General features: G+C 40.2%; 1 protein-coding gene across 4 annotated transcripts in view; it reads right to left on the bottom strand.

Moving 5' to 3' along the window:
• Window positions 1-25943, bottom strand: part of LOC148384838 (leucine-rich repeat and fibronectin type-III domain-containing protein 2) — a 94204-nt gene that overhangs the window by 39607 nt on the left and 28654 nt on the right. For 2 of the 4 annotated variants that reach the window (XM_088400687.1, XM_088400684.1), the window contains exon 2: window positions 9358-9531. The exons of the other annotated variants lie outside the window; for them this stretch is intronic. The gene's annotated coding sequence lies outside the window, so the exon portion shown is untranslated. The remainder of the gene's footprint in view (window positions 1-9357; window positions 9532-25943) is intronic. 4 annotated transcript variants of the gene reach the window in all.

The raw sequence follows: 25943 nt of genomic DNA on the forward strand, positions 1-25943 counted from the left end.
TATAAAATGTTTAGAATATTCCCCTGCATGCCCAAATGTACTGCTGGGCAGTTTGTTTCAAGTAATTGCTCCAAATGTGCGCTACTTAATTTGTCCAGGTGGGATTTTAGAACAACAAGTTAGGTTCACTTAAGGAGAAAAAGGAAATGACTTCTGTGAGAAGAGATGATGTGAATTTTCTCACTGAGATTAAATATATTAGGAATGATTTGCTCCAGCTACTTGATCTTCCATTTACGACAGCTAACAACTCAATAGTAGGTAGCTCGACACACATTCTTCATCTTCTGTTCCTTCTCCTCAAAATAATTGCCCGAGTCAATCCTTTAGCTGAAATGATTGCATCTGGAGTGCTTTTTGATCATCTTTATTTAAGATAAAAGGAGCAAGCAGACATCAGATTAAAAACACACAACATAGGTCTACTGAGGTCCGCTAAGCAATCACCTGTAAAACACGATGAGGTCAGATATGATTTAGTTTGAACTTTCCCACCAGAATTTTGATCAGACTTCAAAGTAGATGTCAATTTACTGCTATCTTTGAACAAAACGTGCGAGCGTTGGCCACATCTTCATCTTCCATGAAGCCCCTGGGGCACACGGCAAGATTTGAAAATTGTCGGCCGACTTTCAAACTATGAGAGACCCTACCTACGCGAGAAAGCGGCAGAAAAAAAGGTCAAAGGTCAAAAGAGTGGAGACCCCATCAGAAGTCTTTGAAATCTCAGTTTCTCAATCACCTTCAACCTTTTATTTGATTTTTTAAATGTGAATTTTCTCCAAAGCAAGCCTTAAATGAGGCATCGAATGTATCACACAAGGCTTTTTATGTCGTCGGCTGTAGTAATTCAAGCGCACGCTGAAGATGAAACATCATATGGCATATTTTGCTTCAGTTAATTGCTTCCATGCTCCTGTGATGACAGCGCTTGCAGTTTGTTAGTCTGCTCACAACAACGAGTCATCATAGCAGTGCAGATGGTGAGTTAGATTTGGAATCAATTGTTTGTCTTTTGATTTTTACAGGTTGGGAGAGCTGTTGAAGTGATTGGCCCAGACGCCATGGTTGCTGAGCAAGGCTTAAATGATGCCTGGCTCTCCTATTTGTTGTTGATGGACTGACTCCAAACATGTGTTCAGTCCTGACCACAGTATTCTGAATAAATTATTGTTATTAGATTTATTAAATAGAGGATGCAAAATACAAACACATGCTTTTAGTACAATGTAGCCTGTTAATGAATGACGCACACGTCACGTCACTAGTAACCGTTACTATGACATCCGAAGCTGCTACGATAATTCCAAATGGAATTTGCATCTCATGAAAACTCCACAATCTGTTAATTACAGGGCCGCACTCTTTTGCAGTTGTGAATAAATTTCCAAGCTATGAAATCAGATGCATTAAATAATGCAAACATGAGTCTAAGTGAGGCTTGAATTAATTTTGGGGAATATTCTCCCACTATGGATAGCTTGGATGTGTAAGCAACCAAAACAAGTAACTTTTAGAATCATAGAAATTTAATGAGATGTAAACTCTATAGAGATCTGTACAGAAATGATGGCAGATTTTAAATGTGAAATGATTACACTTCATAACTCACAACACTATCATTATAATATTTATGGAAAGGCTGAGGAGATCATTTCACCCCCATGCCGTGAGACTTTTTAACTCAATGCGGGGGATCGATCTATCCATCTATCTACCGTAGTTGTTTCAGGAATATAAATTAGAAGAGTTGTCAAAGTATTTGCATATTCATAAACAATGTAAATGATAAAGGGGTCTGATTGTCAATTTGACATTAAAAAGTGTTGCCAGGGGAAAGGTGTGTACATGCTACCTTCAGAAGTGCTAATTTGATTTGTGTCAGTCAAGTACACAACACGGAGAAAGTGTGAGAGGAGTGCAGTCATATTAAAAGAGCCGCTATCAATTCATCAAGGATGCCGCCGAGAGGGCACTTCAACTTTAAAGCTAAATTGGGACATTTTCTTCCCAACGACTGCACTTTATTACAAAGCACTGGGAACTTTAAAGTCAAAAGTTAGCATTCTAAGATGAACTGCTGCCGCTTTTTCAACAACGATACTGCCCAAATCCAGAACAGAGATGGTGTGTTTATGTACTGTGTGTTCAATTTCCACTGACAGTCAGAATTTAGAGCAAAATTGCATCCCACACAGGCTTACAAACAAGTAACTATAGTATTTCTGCGAGTAGAAGATATCGTGAATGTCTGGCGTGCTGAGTTGGTGGTCTAACTTCAGAAAGAGTTCTGACATTTTTGTGTCAGTTGTGTTGGTTGCATACATCAGTAAATGCGGCACAACGTACGGCATGCTTTGCAGGCTCCACGCGCCCATAAGTAAACAAAACATTTGTCAAAACATTGTATCAAAAGCAGATCTTGGGTATTGTGAATTTGAGGGGAACATTTTTGTTGCATGTAATATCGTAAAAAAATACACATTCCTTGGTTGAATTAAAGAGCAACAAAAATTTGACAAACAACTCAGGAGCTTAGGGAACTGAGCTAATGGCAAATAATTAAAAACGGCTATCGTCCCGAAATGTCTCACACTTCATTTACAAAAAACAACCGTTTTTTTTTTAATGATTCCCTCTCTCCGTTTTTCATGATTCATTGAGTGGCAAGAAAATGAAGGGAAAACATCCACAGGGCATAATTGCTCATTGATTTGGAGTCACAGTTTGGAGCAACATTTTGGTGCTGGAGCATGCAGCCTGCACGTCTGATTCACAGCCTCGAATTTGGATCAAATCACCAGTTTGTTCTTGTACACTTATTAGGAGTAAACCCATTGCTTCCTCAGCTCTAATTACAATGTACAGATTGTAACAAATGCTGTTGCTGGGTTGTTGTTGTTGTTTTGGAAAGGTTTTTGTCTAGCAGGTCCTTTGTAAGGCAACCAATATAATATAATGTTATTGAATAACGCCACAACACAACTCCAAAATCAAAAAAGCACCAGTTTTCTCCATTTAAATTGACCTCACACGCCACAATTTAATGGCGTGCAAATACAGCCAATTCAATGGGACAGCTAAATACTGTAGAAGCTATGTAACGTAGCAAAAATCAATGTAGACTCTTATTTAGGGCTACGCGTTGTAGTTTTGTCTTTTCCCTATTCGTGATTAATTAGGACTGCGCATTTAACTCTCTTGCTTCAGTTAACACACACACACACACAGCCACAGCAGTTCACTCAGGCTTGCTTCCTTTTTATTTATTTATTTTTTTTGCTGGTGAGCAGCGGGGCCCCAAGGTTAGAAACAAAAATGCTTTCGCTCCAGAGATCTAAAATGAAGAGCTCGTCATGCCGCTGCGGAGTGATAAGATTCAGGCTCTGCTGGGGATGTCACGGCTGTGAAGAAGCTGTAATTTATAGAGGATTTGAAAAGCTTATCTTTTCAAACCCCTGGGCAAAATGAAGAAATATTGGGCAAAAACAGACCAATGCAATATGTCATTGTTTTGGTGAGGCGAAGTGTAAACATGATATAGATGAAAGATCTGTCATTACACAAAGTTGGTTATTATTTTAAGTTTCAGAAAGTGAGATTGGGTTCAATTAGCACTGCACTGGCATGATTCATTTGATTATGAGTGGAACGATATCAACTAAAAATTAGAATGGCAGGTGAGATTGTCTGTGTCCTCTCTGTTAAACAAAAAAATTCAATTCTAAAGGCTCCGTGGTTCCCAAAAAAACAAAAACAAAAATCAATAGGCTCTGTGGTTTGTGTCAGGTTAAATCAACGAGTTAATATATTCACCTGCGTCATGCTCGTAAATGAGTTCACACGTCAGCACGCAGTGGGACACACACTTGTCATAGTTACTTTTTGATTACAAGAAGGCGTCACAGTGATCACTATAGAGAACTATATGTAGAATATGAGACTATTTTATATTTTACTTTACTGAAGACATTTACAATATCTTAAAAACCCGACGTGCTAGGGGGAAAAGAAAATACGTATTCACGTGACCTTTAGGGTTGACTGTTACGTCAACATTGTGGTTTCTGGAAAAGAACACACTGCAGCAAATTGAAAGTACCAAAGTCAGTGGCTCGTTCACACCTGCTCTGTGCTGGGAAGGAATAGTGTGCTGGAACTGCTGAGTGTGATGAATGGGCCCCCGGTTTAAAGCAGGGGGTCAACACAGTTGAAGAACAACAAAATTCATGAGGGAGAGGCGGATCAGAGGAAAAGCTACACAACACACTTCTCTCAAATAAATTGAATCTGAAAGAGCAATTATTAAAAAAGAAAAAAACAATTGAGGTGCTTGTGCTTCTGATTTGAAAGCCATATTCATTTTGGCATATTCATATTGAGCGGTTCCCCACGCTCGGTAAGTGTTCTCAAGTTCCGCATCCTGGCTGAGGCGGCATATCTGTGCCCCTGTGGTCATACTGGTCAGTAGGAATAGGAATGCAGTCACTCATGTTTCACAAAGGAAGGGAGACGTCGCCTATCTTAACCCTCCGAGGCGACAATAGCCAAGCACTCAAAAGTCTCGTTGGAGTCAAACTATTTCTGAGAAAACCGGGAAAGTCACATTTAACTGTAGCCGTGTCTAGCTTCCAATAAATGTCAACTATTGTAATACCTTTGGCCAATTGTGAAAGTTCACCAAGTACACAGAAAATAGAGGAAACATTCGGGTTCCATACACACCACTTCAAATTGCTGCTGAAGTTTGTAACAGTATGTGCGTGTGTATGTCTGCGTGTGTCTTTAGATTTGTTCATGTGCTCATTTAAATTATGACTAATATTTAGCAGCAATATTTATCAAAGTCACATTTTAGCAGGGAATGACTGGCCATAGTCCAATGTGGATGTTGAAAAAATGTCTGGCTCAAAAAACCAATTAGGACCTGTTGATATCTTAGTTAGTTATTGATTAGTTGCTTTTTAACTTATTAGTTCCATAATATCCACTATTACCTATCATCATTAGCATTATCACTCTTAATTGGCCATTTCAAAACAAATGAAAGGGACTTAGGAAAAACAAAAACACAGTTGGGGTAAATGATTAGGCGGGTGCTCGGGGGGGAGGGATATATTAGAAATAATTAATTTCTAACACCACTTCTATTTGACGCCAAATTGATGTCAGGATCATCAATTAGTTATTTGAAAGGAAACAACAATCTGCAGTTGGGGAAACAAAACAAACCACTATTTCTTATTTTATAACAGATCAAACACACATGAATGTTTTCACCTGCCACCTGCAATCAATCGCGTTCGAGCATGATTGCATTACACCGAAAATGAGCTAGCTCCACTTTTGCCATCAAACTAGATTTTAAAGCTAACACTGGACGCAATTTTACACTCATTCTCTATTCTGGTTTGTCTATAAAAGAAGGGAATAATAATGGACTGGCAGGAAAATGGTAAATGTCCTCATTCGTCTCTGCCCTCTCCATAATTTCACATGCGAAACAACAACTTTGCAACATTATCTGAGAGCCTTCTTTGCATGTGGAGTCTCTCCCCAAGGTAAAATTGGCCTACTTCAGAGAGCATCCTCCGCATCCATCTGTCGTAGCCGTAAATTGCATTTGCCTGCGATAGCAGGTTATCTCATCTGTCAAAGCAGGCCTATCAATTTCAGCGAGGAAGCCTGAACAGAGGGCATTAACCCTCAAGCATCATTTTGCCATCAGACATCGCAAGCCGTGATCTCAACCTAGCAGACCGACACCGGGGACCATTTTCTTCTGACTGTTGGCCGAGATAAACAAAAAAAAAAAACAGAATAACAATCAGAGCATACTGAATAAGGACTCCTAATCTTTTTTTTTAACAAGGGTATTCCTATGAAAGTAAAATGAGCGCACATTTTGCCATTTGCGGTGCAAAAACAAACAGAAAGCAAAGGCTAGTGTTGCTACAATTTGTCATAGAGTAGAAAATGAATTTGTATGACTTATAAAAGGGACAGAGATCATTTAATGCAAAGCTTGCTGGAGGAATACTTTGCACAAAACAATACCAATAAAATTCAAATATTAAAGAATTTTCTATCAATATTATATCCATCTGGTAGATGCATATATGTATCATCACTTAAACTTTATACTGACTTGTATTGTGCCGCACAAACATTTGATTGTGTCATGAGTGAGGATGTTTTTATTTTCCGTCTTCATATTTTTTGTTCTGTCACGGTCAATCTGATACGGTCAATCCAATTAGATTTGGTTTTTGGGTGTTCACAGCTATTACTGATTTTTCAGATAAAGGCCACCACTATTTCCCCTGCCGACCAATGGGAGTCTGAGCAGGGAGTTACTTTCCACTTCATTTTCAGGCAATTAAGGTTGACTTTGCATGTTTGCCCACGACATAGTTTGCCCAGTGAATAACCCCAACTATAGTGGATTTAACACCATTTCAATTAAATCCCTTCACATTGAATTAAATCACACACCTCTGTTTAAGTTGTCTAAGCCATGTTAGATGCAAGAAGTAATTTTGTGCGACTTATGTTGTGATTCCAATGCCTTCCGTGTATTTCAATTCAATCGGCAGTTCTGGGAGGACTGCAAAGGTGAAATCCTGATTCGTCCATATGTTTAACATGTTTGGAAATGAAATCACTGTGGCTTCTTTCTGCCACTTGGGACCCAAGCGTAGACAACCAAGAATTAGAAAGCAAGAATGCAAACAACAAGCATTTGTAAAACTTGGTGAAGTTTGAGGCAGAATCTCCGTCACTAATTACACACAGTCGGTAGAAATTTGAACCACGCCATAATCATACATGACTGGCATTAACAAAACAAATTCAACTCCATTTTGAGATCAAATAGCAACAATGCAAAACGCTAGCAACGCTGCACAAAGCGCACACTCGCCAAAATATTACTTGTGAAGGTTGGAATGAAGGGGAAACAAATTCAACCGGTGACACAAAGAAAGCCTTTGATGACACAGAGTTGTAAATGTAGAATAACAAAGCACTGAAATAATCACAACAAAACAGGCCACGAGTAGGGATGACATTTTTTTGGTCCTTTGGAATGTTATGTTAATGGTGCAGCACCCAGTCATGCTGCTGGGATGTTGGAATTAGTCTGAACAGTGCTGAATGACTTGACAAATGGGCCTTTTGCTTGGTCTTGAGCATCTTATAAACCTGAGCTACCTGCCAGAACTAAGGTCGGGATGGAAGCAGATGGGAATAAACGATTCCGAAAAGCTCAAGTTATGAAAGATTATCTCACCAAAGGAAAAATGTTTGTATCCAGATGGCAATGTGCAATCCGAAAGAAATAATTGGCGGGCCCGTACAAATGTGTGCAAGTCGGAGAAATGACAGCACGTCAAGTCTACCTTTACTTGACACATTAAAAGCGTATTAAGGACAGCAATTGAAGTGACTCTTGCAAAAGGTTTGCTTTCTGCTGCCTTAAGCGCTTAAAAAGCCCACGGACTGGTGAATGGCCCTTAAATGGCTGGTCACAACATAAAATTTATACTGTTGGCACTTTGAAAAATAAGGAAAGCTGTGTTATTCACTCGTAGGTTTTCACTTGGACCCGTTTTGTTGGCCATCATCCGCCAACATAAAACGCTGTTCCATTCATTGTACTTACTATATGTTGCCAAACTTGTTAGTGTCCATCACTGTTTGGATCTTGTTATCTCTTTAAAGCAATAGAATTTTATTGCACTAGCTAATGTTGTCTTTGTATTAGCATACTTGAAAGCAAATAGGCTGTATACTGTAAAACTAACATTGTGCTTCAAAGACTGATCATTGTAAATGTTAGAATTGCAAATGAATAGTAGTTCATTGAGTGAACTTGAAAGTCATTGAAAATAAATCTCCTCTCAGCATCAAGCAATTCAGCCGACTCAATGCTCTTAGGTTGGGTCGAATCAATTTCTTATGGTTGATTAAACATTAATGATGATGATTGTTTCAACTTAATTCATCTGGGTTACAGGCACTAGTGTAATTTTACTTTGTCCAAACACATTAGACTAAGTAGGCCAATGGTTACAGTGTATAAATGAACTGCAGCCAGTGCTATTATAACCTTAAAGGAACATTCTGAATATTCTGTGAGGAATCCTTTGTATCTTCTGTCAGAATTTGGTCAATACCTGGACTCTCATTTCTTTGCTGAGAAACAGTTTTGCACATGATAGCTACTCCTGTTTCTATTGCCTTGCACTGGAACAATTGCACTAGACCGTTCTTGTTTTTTAGGTGACATGATGTATTTTTATCCTGGACGCTACTGACTACTACACTTTGCTGCATGCAGTGTCCTCATCAGTGAGTCAGTCATTTAGCGCCATCCCGCTTTTGTAAATTTGTGGCTTTCTAATGCAGTGCTTTGAGAAGAGATCATCTTATTTTATTTAGGAAATGAAGCCTTCTCTGAGATTTTTTTTCTTTCTGAGGGGGGGGGGGGGGGGGGGGGCATGTTTGGAAGAAGATGAATGCCCCATTGAGGGAGTCAGGTGCTGCCTCCCACTGCAGCCCACACTCGTTCTGTGCTGGCCATGCATGATCTGCAAAAGCCATCCCAAACCTCCAGGCTGGGAGTTGCTATTGCGACCCTTCAAGGAACTGCTTGTAATCCACAAGATTACTGCGGGTGGGGGGGGGGGCTTCACATGGAGCCTCGAAGTGGCTATCGATCCCATTATCAGACGCTCCCGTCCAATCTGAGTAATTATGCGCGCGCACAGCCTGATGTTCCATTGGGACGTTAAGTTTGTCAACATAATCAACCATGAGCACGTCGGTGCCATACACACACTGAGGACTTGACCAGACAATAGCCCACTTTAATTAAACGGGGAGTATTAAAGAAGGGTTTGGGCTAGCCACCCTCCCTTTCACGTGCACACGCACAATTTGCAGACGCACAAAGCGCACCCAGAATTAGTATGCGTCAGCCACCAGCATCATTGCATACATCGAATCCCACGCAGCACGCTTTCCCCGCATTTACAGCACAGCAAGGGGAGAGGGGAAGAAAAAAAAAAAAAAAGACCCGCTGGAACTCGAACAGTCTCAGCAGTCTCCGTCGGACTGATCCCATTGCAATCGGGTTACCTGTGATTAACTAGGAGCAACCGTGAGCCAGCTTCCAACACACCTTCAACACTGCAGAATGCGTGCCGTGCACGGAAAACTACATTTACATAGGAATCATATCAATGAATGAAACCGAGCCACTCGCATGCAGCATTATTAGAAACAGATCATGTCATTTGTGAGACTGCATGACAGAATCGGACATAAAGGTTGTTGGGGTTTTTTTCCTCCTACCTTTGGAGACGGATAACTATCCATTACATGTCACCGCAGGCTGTATGAATGTTCAGTTGCCCTGTTCGGCGCCACAGCCGCTCCCTCCGTCCATCTACTCAATTCGAGATCCGTACTGCACAAGCACCAGCTGCCTATCCGACAGCATATTCGCTTCCTCACTCGAGCTTCTTCCTTAACGGAGGGGGAAAAAAATGTCACCGGCAAGATCTTTGATGCTCTGAAAAGCTGCACTCGCTGAGCGCCAAGCTGCGACGAGGAGCTTCACATCCTATTTGTAGTTTTTTCCTTGAAGTAAAAATAAGTAGATGGTTGGCTGCGTGCAGGGCTCTGTTATAAAATTCCAAGCGTGATTTGAGAGTGTTGCTCCATGGCAACTATTTTTACTCCCCGCGGTGCAGCACTGCAAGCACAAGATGTCCTTGGAACTATTTCCCCCTCTCTGCTAAACGTCCATCCGATCCCAAAAGTTGACCAAAATGCACATTTTAGATCCACGGAATAGCCAGGTTTGTCGTCTTTAGGTGAAGGCAATGGGAGAAGCTGCTAAACCAAGGTGGCAGACTCTTGGAAAGATGCAGCTGGGAGGATGGGCGCGCAGGCAGGTCAGTCCGCACAGGAGCGCATTTACGCAAACACTTGGAGGGGGCCGCGCGCGGGGAGAGTGCGCAATGGCTGCGCGTAAAACGACACCGTTGGCTTGCACGCTCCACAGCCTGCAGTGCCGTGCTGTGTGCAGGAGATTAAGGAGCAACCTCGGATTAGTGTCTTCTTAGCAGTATTTAGCATTCACGGGAACAAAGTAGCCCATCAGGTACACTATCTGTTGTACTAAGTGCGGCAGTCCCTGAAACGTCCCTATTTTTCCCACCTTCATTAAGGTTCAAGTTCTCATGAGACAGAACGTTTGCTTCAGTGTCAACACTGTGAAATGTATCATGGTGATGGTTTCAGTGGTGTTGAGCCGTGTCCAATAATACGGATATACGTACTCTACGTAGAGTAGATAAGTACATGGTTTCTCCATCACTCATGACCTCGATTGTGTAAGCACATCACGCCAGCTCTCTGAGCTCCTCTGGCTGGTTCAAATTTTGTTTTCCCCACATCTAATTGTATTTAATAGGACATGCAGTGCAATCCCCTCTATTGCCTCTTTTTCAATTTGATGATTTTCATGCATATTATACTATCTTTAAATCTTCCAAACTCCTTAAAATATGGCTCTTGTATGGTAGAATTCCTCCATGTGGGACAAATAAAGGAATATTTTATCTTAGGTCATGCAGGTATGGTGGAATAACTCATATTGGACCCACAAATATATAATTTGGAGATATTTTAGGTCACACAAATAAAGTTAGATCTCATTTGTACTGTAGAGTGCCCACGTTATTATTCACTTTCGAAAAAGCACTGTTAGAAAAACACATATGTATCAAGATGCATTAAATTAAACAGAGCATCGGAGGGGTGTTGTCCGAGCCTCTAGCTCATCTCAGCTTGGGGCTAACACCCTGAGGCTAACGTGAGACACGAGTGCAATGTTGGACAAGGAGGATGAATTCATGAAATGGCAAAGAATACAATTCCTGATCGACTACACCAAGCGTGGCCGACTGAACACAAGAAAGGGTTAGAAAAGGTGTGCCGGCCGCTTATTTAGGTTGGGTCAAACGTATGCACCTGTCGTTTCTTTTGTGTGTGACTACATGAAATAGAATATCAAGCCCGGTGGGCTTTGTGAGTAGAAAGGGGATCACGAGCATCTTTTCACTCTGAACACTCGGTCCTTTTCTTGGCTGAGCTTCTTATCGAGGCAAACAGTTGGAGATGTGGCCACTGTGCTATTTATCTGCGTTTAGATCCTCTTTTCACATGCTCTCCGAGCAACGTTCAGAGTTAAAAGAGACTGATCCAACTAGGGAAGGACCCCCGCCCTCTTTTCTGGCCAGCAGATACTTGGATCTGAAATGGGTATAAACAATAAATTGGGCACTTGCGGCTTTACAAAAAAAAAAAAAAAAAAATCCTCTTGGAAAGAACTTTTTGGAGTTTTTAATGTAATATTGTGAGTCCTTAAGCACTCAGTGAACATAACCACTGCCCAACTGAGCAACTCTGTTGACCATGTCCAACCGGAAATGACCTTAGAGACTTTCTACTCATCAAGCTCATCTCTCGCAATGGTCTCGTGATCACCTCAATCAACAGCATGTATTTAAATGGCTCCACTGCCCCAATATCGCCTTCCCAGTAGAAAACCTTTGGGATGATATAGCAGGACATTTATTTAATGAATATGCTGCTGCCAAAGCTGCAACAACTGCTGCTCTCTTGGCAGTATATCCTAATGAATGTTTAGCTATGCTCAAAGTTTCATATTTGCTGCAAAAATAAAAGTAGCTAGAAAATATTTGTATGACGATTAAACTTCTGTTTTGTCTGCATTGTAATATATTTTGTACAGTACAAGAACTACCAAAGTGTGATGAACCATCACTTCAGGAAATAATAAAGCATATGATAAAGCAGAATTTAAATGGAGTAAAATACCCACATTTGCAATTTACAAAGTATATGGGTTGAAAGAAAAAGGAAAATGATGTCACCGTGTGTACCTCGGGGTTGTGCTAATGCTTCCAAACAGGCGAGGGGCAGAGGAACAGGCAAGGCCTAAAGTGGAAGAGGCTCATAAAAGGGGAATATGATGTCTCCAGCAGGTTCAATTTAGAGTGGCAAGGTACAGAAGGGCTGTGCTGCTGTTACACAACAGACAAGTCATTCAATTTATTGCGTCCTTTTTTGTGCTCCCCTGATATCCACATACAGCAAGCAGCATGTGCGAAAACAGCCAGTCCGTAACTCCAAAGTTGAACTAGTCCAACATTTAACAGCTGCATCGGGAGAGCCAAACAGAAATGTGGTGACTTCACAAGACGCCAGATGCTTTCAAAGAGCACTCTCGCAGGAGGATAATTCAATCGGACACAAAAATGCTCTTAATGGCTGTAAATCTCAAAACAATGCAGTGAATGTTTACTTTTGCTAGAACAAATTCAGCATTCTTGCTGTTGATGGGCGGGGCATTTTGTCTCAAGAGGACATGGTGCCGTGGCATTTGCCTCTGCTAAGCTCTTTTTCCTTCTAATTTCTACTCTGTTATCTTGTACGTTCATGCCAGTGGGCCCGCCTCCACACCCACGGAGACAGACTGGATGAGCAACAAGAGGGTTCAGTCTATTCATTCCGCTTTTAAACAAATGAGCCCAGGGGGTGAGACCCATGTGCAGAGTTGTCATCCAACCTGTTTGGAGGTGAGGGAAGGAGGGAGGGAGGGAGCAAGAAAAACAAACATCAATGCCGGACATGGCATGGCAAAATCGAGCTTGCAGACCGTGTTAAATGTTATTTTTAGTACATGTCACAGGCTGGAGGAAAAAAAAATTGTGTGGACAATCTTGGTGTAGCGGTTCGCTTGTGTGAACAGCCACCCTGTTTCAGCTGTGATATAGCTTTTGCTATATGGGAACCTGAACAGGATCAAATGGGTGAGTCACTGGTGTGGAATTGCCAAGCGCTACACTGACATGCATGAGAAAGGCAAAATAATAAAAAGCAGCTCTCAGTTCCATGCCCTGCTCCACTCCAAATGGTCGGAGGGATCACAGATGACCTGTCCCATCTATCCATCTTAAATATCAAATGTGGCAAATCCAATACTCGATTTGAGATTTGGGAACTATTTAACTTTGCTACTTATTCTCATTTAGAAAAATGTTCCTTGTAGTTGATGATTTCATAGTTATATGCTTGACGAGATGAAAGACACTGACCTTGCTCATCCTTGACGCGGTAGGATTTTGCACTGTGTGCGCGTCCAAGCCAAAGTTGATTCATTATAGCCTTTTAAATGAAAGATATTCTTTTGCACACTTTTTATTGACGCACTTATCCTTTCATTCTCCCGCTTTATTTTCCTCCAAAATTGTGCCCACTGGGTTTTGAATTTATTCAATGGAATAAAACTTGGATGTCCTATTAAATGGAATAAGGTATTGAAAGAAAGCAGTGTTAAAGATAAGCACACTGGAGTTGAACTCCAACCCTCCCAGGGGTAAATGATGCTTTTATTATTGTCAAGGCGCCTGACTTTCATTCAATGAAGGATTCTATTACTATTGACCTCAGTACGGCTGCTTCCGAGGGATTAGCTATAAGGGTGTCAATGTTTCTAACGACCGCCAGAAGGACCTCTATGGGTACCGGAAATAAACCATTTCACTACAGTTCTACAACGCGCCGTGCAATAAATCAGTAAATTAAAGGTGAAACTACTTGACATTATGGTTACCCCAGCTAATCGTTTTACTATCAGAATCAATGAGGTGATGCAATATGGGGGGGCGTAAAATGAGCTGGGAGTGATGGATGGATTCATTTGAACCATTTCGTGGTCAGAAGGCTGAAAAGTACACGACATTAAAGTCATTGTTATTCCACTGTAGTGATGGAGGATCGCACTTAGCAAGAATTACACCATCTAATTGACAGGTCGAATGTCTCGTCGTAATCAAGAACAGTCATCATCGTCATCATGAGATAAACTGCTGAGATGTATGGTGACAAATGTTAGCATACTTGGAATGAGTATGGAGTCGAAAACAGAATCTAATCTACACAAAGTTAGGGAGGAAAAAAGCAACCTAAAAGAACTTTGATATAGGGAAACCGGAGATCGATAAGATGAACTCAAGGAACTCACAGCAATACATTGTTCACTGTGTCATTCACACGTAATAATAGATTAACTGTTTCATGACAGTCACTTGATCAACGTCTAAACCAGTCAATAAGACACTGTGACTTTCTTTGATTACCTTACGGGTCACCGTGTCTTGAAAAACGTCTTAATCTTTCTTGTCGTGGGACATACAGTGTAAAGATCCATGCTGAAATGGATGGATGGTAAGAGCTTGAGCCTTTATGATACGTGTTTTTCTAAAGCGATTGGTTATGGCGAAAGCACTACTGTATAAAAAGATGTATTGTATTGTAAAACTGCTGCCCATTATGGGGCAATTTGCAAAGGATGATGAAAGCTTTTTCTTGACGGTAATCATTTTTATCTTCACATGTAGACACATTGTCAAAATTGTATGGGGCCAGTATACTATACAGGGATCGCCAATCTTTTTGAAACCAAGAGCTACTGTACTTGTTGGCCACCGAATAATGTGAAGGCTTACCGGCTTGCTACATACATCGAACAAATATGCTCAAATTTCTTTTAATGTTGTTATTTCTGATAATGATATTACAATGCAATGCAAATTTATTTATATAGTGCATTTCCCGACAATGGGACATAGTATAACAGTGCGACAACCACATTTTCAAAAGGTCACGTCTCCAAAATTATAATATCTGATCATTAGTAAGCTATTTCAGAACGTGCCCGCGAGGCTGCTTAATCAACGACATGGTCAAAACTAACAGCACAGAAGCAAGCACAATTCCCAATGTCTCAACAACAGCTAGACAGGTTTGCTCCTCCTTTTTTTTTCCTGCTGCCATGCTCTCATCAATTTCATGTCACGCTTCCCTTTTCACGGTAAAATCAACATGCACCTCAATCTCCTCTGTAATGTTGATTCAAAGAATGTGCTGAATTTTCCATGAGTTTGATTTGCACAAATATCACGATGCGAATGTGAATTTTTTCTCTGTCCATTTTAAAAATGTTAAAGTGTATTTTCACAAACATAAAAATTGAAGTTGCAAACTGATGCTTTTTTACTGGCTTTGTAAGAAGCTTGGCATTGTGTTACTCACAAGTGGGCTGTAATCAGGTGTGGAACTCCATAATGAAAGCCTGCTAGAAGCTTCCAGATGTGCATGGCGATGTTAGGCGTGTTGTGAGTGCACTTAAATTGGGCCAGTTGTAATGTAGCGTATCCTTCCCTTCCCTTCCCTTCACTTCCCTGAGCTCCTCTAGCTAGTTTGCGCTGGCCACTCATTTGTGCTTTGGCATGTTTGTGCTTGACGTTACTTTAACGACAACGCCTCACTGCAATCTCTGCAACACATCAATAACTAGCATGAGGAGCAATTGCGCAACTGATTACATGCAGCAGTGTGTGTTTTGGTTTGTGTTTTTGTGTGAGCATGCCCGCTCGTGAATAAGCAAGCACAATGTGGGCTGAGATTTTATGGATTATTTTTATGATGAAAAATAACCTTTATCATTAATAACTTGGGGGAGGAATGCTCCATGTTAGGCACAATAAAATGATCTTTTATGGGTGACTAAATAGGAAATTGACAATTGCCTTGACAAGTTGAAAACATAACAAAAACAATGCAAAATCTGTGTCTATCGAGAACACACGTCCTTGGAACGGAATGGCCACCCCTTGCATTTGAGAACTCGTAAATTCCAAGTTCTCATACTTGTTAAAGCTATTACAAAAATGAATCATTAAAAGTGTATTTTTATAGGCCATATCCAAACCATATGCTCAAGTCAATAAAGTTGCACAGCTACACAGACTGTTTCAAAAGATGACTAAAACTAGAAAAATGATATTGAAGTTTTATAATAAAGGCCATAACAAGTTTGGGCTATCAAATATATGTATAGGGACTGTACAAACTATCCATTATTTTGTGCAAATGAAAAGACAGGTAGGTCAAGGATTACTTTTGACATAAATGTGTTATATGTTTTTTAGAGTGCTGGGTGGCCTGTCACGGAGAGATTTCTCATAACAGAGGGGACAATAATGTGAAAGTCACAATGTGTACAATGACATATTGCCACAAATTGGAAACAAAATATATATATATTTTTTTATCAACCCTGGCAATGGTGGAGCATGAAATATTTTCTATCTTGACGTGAAAAATGTTTGCTTTGCGTTTCAGAACTTCTACTATATTGACCGAGTCCTCAAAGAACTCAGGTACTACTTGATCCATACTAGATGTGACTCCTGAGTAAGGGCACGCATAAGATACACTCGTATTTGCAATATGCATTTAAGGTTTTTTTTTTTTTACATCAAGTGGTGTGTTTTGAACTCTTCTACTTCTTCTTGTGAAAATGAGTATTCCACTCTTAAGATGGTGAGAAGCTGACAGAGGTATCAAAGGCAGTCGCAATACTTAAAAGTTCGCCTATACAGTCATTATGAAGCTGCATGTCCTCAGCTCCTTAAACTCTTCCAAGAACTACTACATGGTAATTTCAGAAAAACCTTTGACAAGCTAAGTGGAATGATGAGAAGAAAAAGTTTTTATCTTGTGGAGGAGGAAAAAAAAAACCTACAAGTATTACTTTGAGGATATCTTTTTCTGGTGTCTGGGTAGATATGTAAATTTTGAAGAAAAATATAAACTTGTTGTTTTTTGTAGAAACATGAATTAATCGAGTTTGCGTCTTCTCAATTAAAAGCTGGTGATTAAAATTGGCAAAGTGCCACTGAGTTTGATGTTAGATTTGCAAACAAAACGGCGGCAAGATGAAGTTTTTGGGGGAGAAGTTTCACTTTTATTATTGAAAGACACTGACGTGCAAAATGCAGACTTTATTTGGTGGCTGCAAGCAGCATGGGAGAAGGTGTAGACCTCATAAAGGAAAAGAAACAAATAGCATCTGCTGAGTTTATTGCCCCCACTGCAAAAACAGACAGCCGTTGCTGCGCCACCTTCTGCAATTCCAATGCCAAAGTAAAAAAAAAAACTTGTAAGAGTCTGACATATTGACAGCAAGAGTCCTGAAAGGTGAGGTTTTGCGGGCATTAAAGACATTGAACTCCCCCTTCTCCTTCAAGCCGACGAAAAACAAAAACGAACCCTTTTTATTGGATTCTGTCCCATTTTGGGTTCAATCCCATATGGAATTGATGAGTTTAATTTTTACATGATATTCATGGAGCGGAGTTTTTATCGACTATGTCCCAGACACGATCCATATTTTAATCTGAGGGACGACATTTGTCCAAAGGTACTTGAAACAATTTAAATGTTAATTGTGTGATGTACACGACAGTGGTAAGAATGTGATATTTCCACGGAGAAATGTTTAAATGATACAATTATAAACTGATCTTTGCCGGTATCACCTAAATGGCAATGCAAAAAGAAAGCATCCCTCGCTATCAAGAGTGATCAAAATCAAGCCCTTGCTATTGGGATCAGCACCATGGACAGCGATGGCACATACTAGCTGCCCTTCAGCTCATCTGTGCGGTCGCTGTCCATGGTGCTGATCCCAATAGCAAGGGCTTGATTTTGCCATTTAGCTGCTAAGGCATCATACATCTAATGTGATGCTAAAGTAGACAAAAATACCAAGTGGAATCTACTAGTATGATCCTGCTCAACCCAATAGACTGCATCCATAATAAAAGTTATTGCTCCAAAACTTTGTTACAACAGATGTTGGAGCTATGCACTAGTAGCCTTTGGTAAGTGCTACACTATCAAACACGGCAGTACTGGGCAAAGCTCCAGAAGTCTCCATGAGCCATAAAATATTCAAAGACTCGCGTCCGGCTTTGTTGGCACACGGGGGACAAAGTTAAAAAAAAAAAAAAAAAAAAGGCTAAATCAGGTGAATGCTGTTGCTGTATCCAACTCTACTTCATCAGCAAATAATGAAAAGTCCTTGCACTCTGACAGTTGCATTTCTCAAATTTACAAGCTCGGATTCAAGGTTCAAGTTGAGTGTATCCGATAATGCTTATGGCCTATTTTTTTAAATATATTGTTTTTATATATTAGGTTGTTGAAGTACAATTGCACTCTTTGACAAAAATGGAATCTGGTTATTCCTCAAACTCGGGACAATGAAATTAAAGAAGGTAAATCAATAGAGATGTTATTTTCTGTGTGCTGACATTTCCAATTTCTTGCATCATTTTCAAACAGCCAAGCGCAAACCCCAATGATTTGGAATGATATCCGATCCAGGATGGTTGACATATCAGGGGGTCAAAAGTCATCTTGCACCCTGTGATGTGTATTTGCTTTCCAGTTCTACATAAGGCGTCTTCCAGTTTTTGTATTTGTCTTTTCTCTGTTCATTTGCAGTTTTATTTGCATTCAGGTCTACATTTGAAAATTTAGCTGCATTCCAACTTGTGCTTGTTTGAGCATGTGCTGTGATGTTATTTAATGCAGACCAGAATGTCAGCCATGGATGGAGGGTATTTGTACTTATTGATCCACGCCCACTAATTGACAAGTTTAATTCTGTGGTTTAGCAATGAAGTGTCCCACAAGGGAAAGTGCAATCAATCTAGCTATGTGAACTTAAGAGTTTTTTTTTTTTTTGACTCTCTCTGCTCAACACACAAGCCCCAAGGCTCCTAATTGTCATGGTAAGTAAATTCATGCTCACCGTTGGCCCCGAGGTATCAACACAACCAAAAATGATGACACCCTTAAAGTCCAATATTTTAATCGCACAACATTTCATCTACCGACCAACAAATCATTCTTCGTGCGTACTTGTATTTCTGTTGTCATCCTTTCAGTACAGCCTACGAGGTATTTTATGAGCTTTTCCGCACTTTTGATCAAATATCAGTCACAGAGAAGGCTAATATTTGAAAGTCTTTATGCTTAGGGATTTAATGTGAAGGTTGACAAAGTCAGCCGCTATTCCGTCAATATACTGTGAGTGAGCTATTTACATTGGGGACCAGACAAAATGAAGTCTTTTGAACACGGGGTCAAGCAGCTGGGAGCACACCTAAATCTTTTTTTAAGACCAATATATTATCTAACGCTCAGACAAGGTAAGATCACTCACTGGAATAAAAAATGTTTAATTCTATCTGGGGCGGCACACTGGTTAGCGCATCTAACTCACAGTGCAGAGGTTGCACGCTGGATTCCTGCTCCGGCTCACCATTACATTCAAAGTGTTATATCAGTCTGTTTTTTTTTAATACTGCACAAAACCACAAGAAGTATGTTTATTAAATGAATCAAGCACAAATATACACAAAAGGTGTGCATATTGTGTACAATGCATTCAATGATGTATTTTGTACACATTGTATTTTAATACAGTACACAAACAGGAAATATGTTTTCAAATTGTATACAATGCCTCTTTGAATGATTTTTTTTCAAGGTGATTCACTATGATATATTCGCAATTTCACATCTTTAGAATTGGATTTCACTATTGCCTCTCACGTGCAACAAATCACAAGGTAATGTGGCTATTTTATAGGCTTGGCCCTGTTTGGTTATTGCCTAATGAATCACGTTATCAGAACAAAACAAAATCACATCGTGTTTTTTTGTGCAGGGATAAATATTCTGCAGTCAGCAGCTCTTTGCATAACATTAATTCCTTGGCAAAGATTAGTGCAATGCGTACCGGAAAAGAAAAGTCATTTGTCTTCCAGGAGGACCCTTCAGCCAGGAATTAATTGTAATTCATACGTGGAAGAAAAGCATCAAATAAAACTCCCGAGTGAGTTCATTTTTTACAATTAGCGCACCTATAAATACAGAAGAGAGCACATTCTGTAATGAGGGAATGATTTGCAACATTCATCAGCTCCTGCTGCACGCACTCAGATTCGTTGCGTGGAAACACAAGTGAATGATATTAGTCAATGATCGAGTTGCGCTATATTAATTATTAATATTGAAATCCACAATATTTTCTTCGAGCACATTTGTGTGTATATATGAAATCAGCGTTTCACACCTAATCCACATCATTACAGGCAGCATTTGTAAAAAGTTCAACCATCTGTTTGCCTGCCAGATGATTCTTTCGCTATACGTGGATCTTAAAAACTTGAATCACTTAAGATTTGTTTTAATCTGAATTCCAGTCACCCGCATCGCTTACCTACCACCTTGCATCCAGCTTTTATCTGCGTCACTTGCATTCATTATGGCCAGCCATCTGTCGTCAACAGTCAAGTCTCAATAAAAGCCCGTTTAAAATGAAAGAAAAAGAAATTAAATGTGAGAGACTTCACACATGATGAGAAAAATAATCACCATGTGTGTTCTTATTGGTCTTTCAAAATGTGATATAGTGGAGATGACCTACACTGCACAGCACATAAAATCCCTCGACTTGCAATCCTGAATTTCTTCCTCCAAAATAGATGTCTGTCGTAAATAAATGGGTTTTACTTAATATCCTGAGAATATTCCTATTATTTCTTTAGGGAACGAGACATCCCTTCCTATGCGGTGTCAACATGCAGCAATGTCCATGAAATATATCTGAAATCACATACTTTCCTAAAAAAATAAGAATGACATTTCAGCACTGTGCCTTTGACTCTCAACAAGGAGATTTTCAAATCTACTTTTATGGCCGTCGATTGAGGTTCCATTAAATCTCACTTGCTTCGCGACAGGAGTTGAAAATAACAAGCTTTATCCTGTCTCCAGTTTTTTAATCTCAGCTATATTTCTCTTCAAGATTCATTTCCTGCAAACTTTCTGAACAAGGTAACCTCGGGGTTACACTGCTGGACTGCTAGAAATGTTGTATTTATCTGTGAATGTTAGTCTAAAAATATCATTGGGATTCATATAACAGCTGTAAGCACATTGAAAACATCCCATTCAATTTGGCCAGGGACAGTAAATCAAGACAATATTGCGTGCAAATACATTTCCGATGAAATTCTGGAGAACCTCCGAATGATAACTTATTGAGTGAAATGAGATGGGGAAAGTGAAACAAGAATTGACAGACGTCCCTCTCACACAAGATACAAAGTATTATAGAAAATTGAACAGAAGTAATGAGAAGACTGAAACCAATTGAAGTCAAGTTAATTACAAACTCTCCACTGCATTTCCACCATTTAATATAGCACTGGAAAATGGAGTTGAAATTTCCATTTGTAATCATTCTTCTCTGGTGGGGGGGGGGGGGAATCAAGAAAGTCAGACCACACTACCTTGGAAATTTCACTCGAGGGAATTAGTTGGGTTTAACACTACCAATTGCAATGGGGGAAAAAAGAAGCTATTTATTTACTGTCGTTTTGTAGGAGTGAACTGCAACGTGAAAGCGAAACTAAAATAGGCTTAGGGATTAATTATTGAAATACTGATGATTAGATTAAAAGGTCTTTCTGAAAGGTCTGGCTCACGTGGTGTGTGCATATTTCATAGGGACACAATGATGCAAAGCATGAGCCACATTTGCCAGCGTGTACAACATTGCTGCAAAGCATGTAAGATTGTTGTCCTTTCATTTCATTCTCTTCTCCTTTGAGAGAATGATCATCACAACCTAAGTGACGGGGGAGTCACGCTATGACAAAGCACACAAGCCGATCCAGAGTACACCACACACATCACGTTTTTGAAATGAATGATGAGGTCAAAAGTCGACATTCCAGGTTCAAGACTATTCTTGTGCAATTTCATCGCATTTACTACCAATCTGCCGCTTTGAACATAACACACCATTAGCAACAATAGACAGATTTCCTGAGGGGAGATGTACTCCAATTAAAGGAACCTCAGTGGAAGGAATACAGAGTTGCACTGTTCCTTCACCCCAAAGTATTTACAGCAAATCAATACAAAGTAGAGCTGAGACATCACAGCCCGTCTGACGAAGCCCCTGCTACTGGACACAACCAGTCTGATGTGAATCACTTCCGACCAATCAAATATCAGGGAATAACTATGTTGCCCATATCTTCAAAATGCCTCTGCAACACACAACCTGGCTCGCACACGGGTTTCTGCATTCATACGACACACAGCAAGCAGATGTGCGCGACATGCTGAATGTTTGAGTTTGCAATATTTTCTACTTGAACATTGATAGATGAAGCTGTCCGTTCAAAGGCTACGCTGTCAGGGTTTGGAGGGAAAGCTCTTAATCTTGAAATGGCTCCATTTGTGAATCCGCTGTCATGCTACGAAGACTGGTGCAGAGTATCGCAAGCAAATGATCACCTGCATCAGTGTTGACATCTTCATCAAATATACTGTAGGGTTCACGCGGCGGGCAGTTGGAGAGATGACATGATTAAAGAGAACCTTTAATGGAGCACCTAGGCAAGCTTCTGTAGTTGGAGACACGCAGAATGATGATGGGACTACACTGAGGGTAGATGCTATCGGATTCTCACCATCGCTTGACAGCTCAAGGTTTCTGACAACATATCTAAGGAACTAGCCTACGGAATTCAATCGTTTCAAACGTGAGACGACTTCCTGTAGAGCGTCAATGTCGGCATTTTGGCAGATAGGCTGGAAGGCGGTGAGGTCAAAGGTCAGATCCTTAGCTATATCTACCGGGTCAAATTTGAAATGAAAAAAGTAGATCATATGTGAAGCACTACATAAATAATCAATTAATTAATAATACATTTGACCTTGTCCACCTACTATGGTTGAACTGCAACAAAGTGTGTTGAAAATGTTTTTCGTCAGACAATGGCCTATTTATTTTCCCACTTGTACACATGATAAAAAATGCAGAAGAATGGCGCTATGACAGTGTTTTGACATGTTGCTTCCTACACAATATAGAATGCTTGCTCTACAAAAGCACGTTAAGTTTGGAATTTTACCGGAGGCAATGGCAGAGTTGACGCCTTACTCAAAGTGGAGCAGGTGGAAATGATGTGAAATGACATGCCAGATCTACGATGTTTCATTCTTATTATTGATTTTTGAGCTTCAATGGACATGGAAATATATTTTTCCACATTTGTTATGTGGGTCAGTATGGGACCTAGAAACAATTAGGTGGCTATACTTTCCAAATAAAACTATTGTGGCTAGCTTGTTTGTTGTCCCACCTTCAAGGAGGTGCTGCGCTTTCTCTCTCAGGACCTGTTTATGAGGCTGACTTTGTTGACTTCTGTGTAACTACCGGTGTTTGTATTTGAGCCAGATATCTTTTGTTCCCAGATACAATTGGTCTGGGGAGAACACTTCCTCTCATGATCGCTACCGTATTCCCAAGGTGGTTTTACTACCACGGCGTCATGAAAGCTCTCAGCCAACTTAAACTTGTTTTTGTTACGTCTTTAAATCAAAATTGGTTACAATTGCGTCTATTTAAAATAGATGTCATTCTTGTTTTTAAAATGCGTGAATTTGTGTGAGTGCGTGTTGTGTACAAAAATGTACTTTTTTCCTAGTGTGACACAACTCCAGTTTATTTGGATGCTCTATCAATAAATAATGTATGGCATAACTTACTTGGCAGGATCCACTATCCTGCCTGATTTGCACTTGCTGCTCATGGTGCAAAAGACTTTGTTCAAATTTGCAGTTACTGTGGCAGCTTTACAAAAAATCTACAGGACAGGTATTAGAGTGATTTCACTTCAGTCATTAAAAATTCTTTGGCAGACAACCTCGGCACCCATCATCCGAAAGGGTCCCTTCTCCATATATTTCTTCACTCGCTCAGATTAAATAATATTTCCTTTTCAGTTGTCAAGTGACTTTGTGAACACCCTGTGTTATTTTCTATGGCACGATGAATAAATGAGCCAAAAGCGGGGCGTAAACTCCCGCCTTCTTCTGGTCAATGCCATACGAATTTCTATGTGTGCTAATTTCCATGGCCATACAAATTACTTTGGCTCATAATAAAAACACTCTTATCACCACTCAAGACCCGCATTTACATTTTCATGAGCCGAGACTCTCCCACCGGAATGGAGCAGTGACCTCGGCTGACCCGACCTTGAGTTGTGCCCAGCGCACAACAGCGAGTGAAGTGCAGCGGGTCTGCTGCTGGAGTCCCTGTGTGTGTGCGTATGTTTGTGTGCATACCTGCCAAGGGTGGCTGTTGAGATGAATATCGTTTGTTGAAAAGCCGGCAAAGTGCTGGCAGACCTTGCTTATGTTATTCCCCACACTTTTGCCAATGCCATGCTGAATTATTCAAACGAGATCCAAGCTGGCTAATAAATGCGTATATTATTGAGGCACGAGTGATCCAGTCATTGCAAAACATTTTAGAGTCAGGCTTGGTGTAAATATTAAATATGAACCTGGGGATGCTTCTGAAGTCAATGGATCGTGCAATGCATGAACATTAGTCATCAGCCAAAGATAAAATTAGGGATGACGATAGAAATCGCACAGTATTTATTTCAAGAAAATCACCAAGCCTCATGTGTGGGGGCATTCTCGGAGCCGTCGTCGCTCAAGAAATGTCCTCGGACGCAAGGCGCCAATATGGCTATGAGCGCAGATGGCGAGGCCAATGAGCCGCAATGGAGACGGCAACGCTACTTATCCATTTCAGGGTTCTGGAGCCTATTTTGTCTTTCTCAATCTGCTGATGCATGTAGCTCTCAAATATTTGACAAAGAATTCAGCGACATAGCCATGTATGTCTTCCTCCAGTGGCCTAATCCTCAGTTTGATTGCTTCAATTTCTGACTGCAAGTATGAAGTCGGGCCTGAAGGGGAAAGAAATGGGTTTATAATTTGCATTTTTCCCTGGTGCTCCGTTTTTTTTGTGTTCAAAAGAAACTGACAAATGATTCTATTTCACGCACGCAAAAAAATCTTCAAAATTGTCAAACTGTCATACTGACCCTGGAATATAACTCTGCTGGATTTCTCTCTCTCTCTCTCTCTTACTCTGTCTGTCTCTCCCTCTCTCTGATAACACACTTGTTGGACCATCATGTTTATCTGGCCCATAACATTTTAGAGACTGCCACGAAGCGTACATAACAACTCGATTCTTTCTCGAGATGAGGAAAAAAACAAGACCATGGCAGTGTCACAACGTTTGAGACAAGTGAATGTTTTTGCTCTATTATAGCCAGAGTGGCTTATTTTAAACAAACAAGACCTCAATGACAACAGTTGAGGTTGTAAACACGAGGCAGTCCGCCATAACAGTGCTCATTCATATAAATGTGATGGGAAAACATCATCTTATGATATAGCCCAGTCCAGTTTATAGCGCCACAAATTGCATCCTCCCATGACCGTTAAAATAATCTCTCCGAAAAGATTCAATAAAAAGTGAACACTAGGCATTATTGCAGGATAGTTTTTATGTTGCACTAGTTTTATCATCAGATTTGGAGAATCATTTATGCAAGTATAGGTGAAATGCAAGCGTGAAGATTCAGGCAATGACAAAATTAAGAGTTATATGGACAACGAACAGTTGACAAATCAATTGTGAATGCTAACAATTGTAGAAAGATGCTAATTGGAAAACCCCGAATGCATCCCAGAGGAAATTGCCTGGACACTATTCATTTCTAAGAACCTTGACCTGCTGTCTTGGAGCCAAGCCATTGTATGTATTTCATTTAAATGAAGATGTTCTGTTATTTAAATAATCCATTGCAGTGCCAGATGAAAAAATAACAAATCTGTTCAGACTGCTTGATACTGATCAGATACGTTTAGTCAGTCAGTTAAAAATAAAAACTTAAATAATGTGATCGCTACCTTTGTGACCCGGCATTGTATCTGAAACTTGAAAACAAAATGTATATTTTTAATCTTTGGCAAGTACGTGGAAGGATGATATTGCATTTGCTCAGCCCCACCCTCACAGAGTAAACACTGTATAG

Source organism: Syngnathus floridae, chromosome 16 (genome assembly GCF_059516105.1).
Source record: "Syngnathus floridae isolate MCC-2025c chromosome 16, RoL_Sflo_1.0, whole genome shotgun sequence".
Taxonomy (NCBI): domain Eukaryota; kingdom Metazoa; phylum Chordata; class Actinopteri; order Syngnathiformes; family Syngnathidae; genus Syngnathus; species Syngnathus floridae.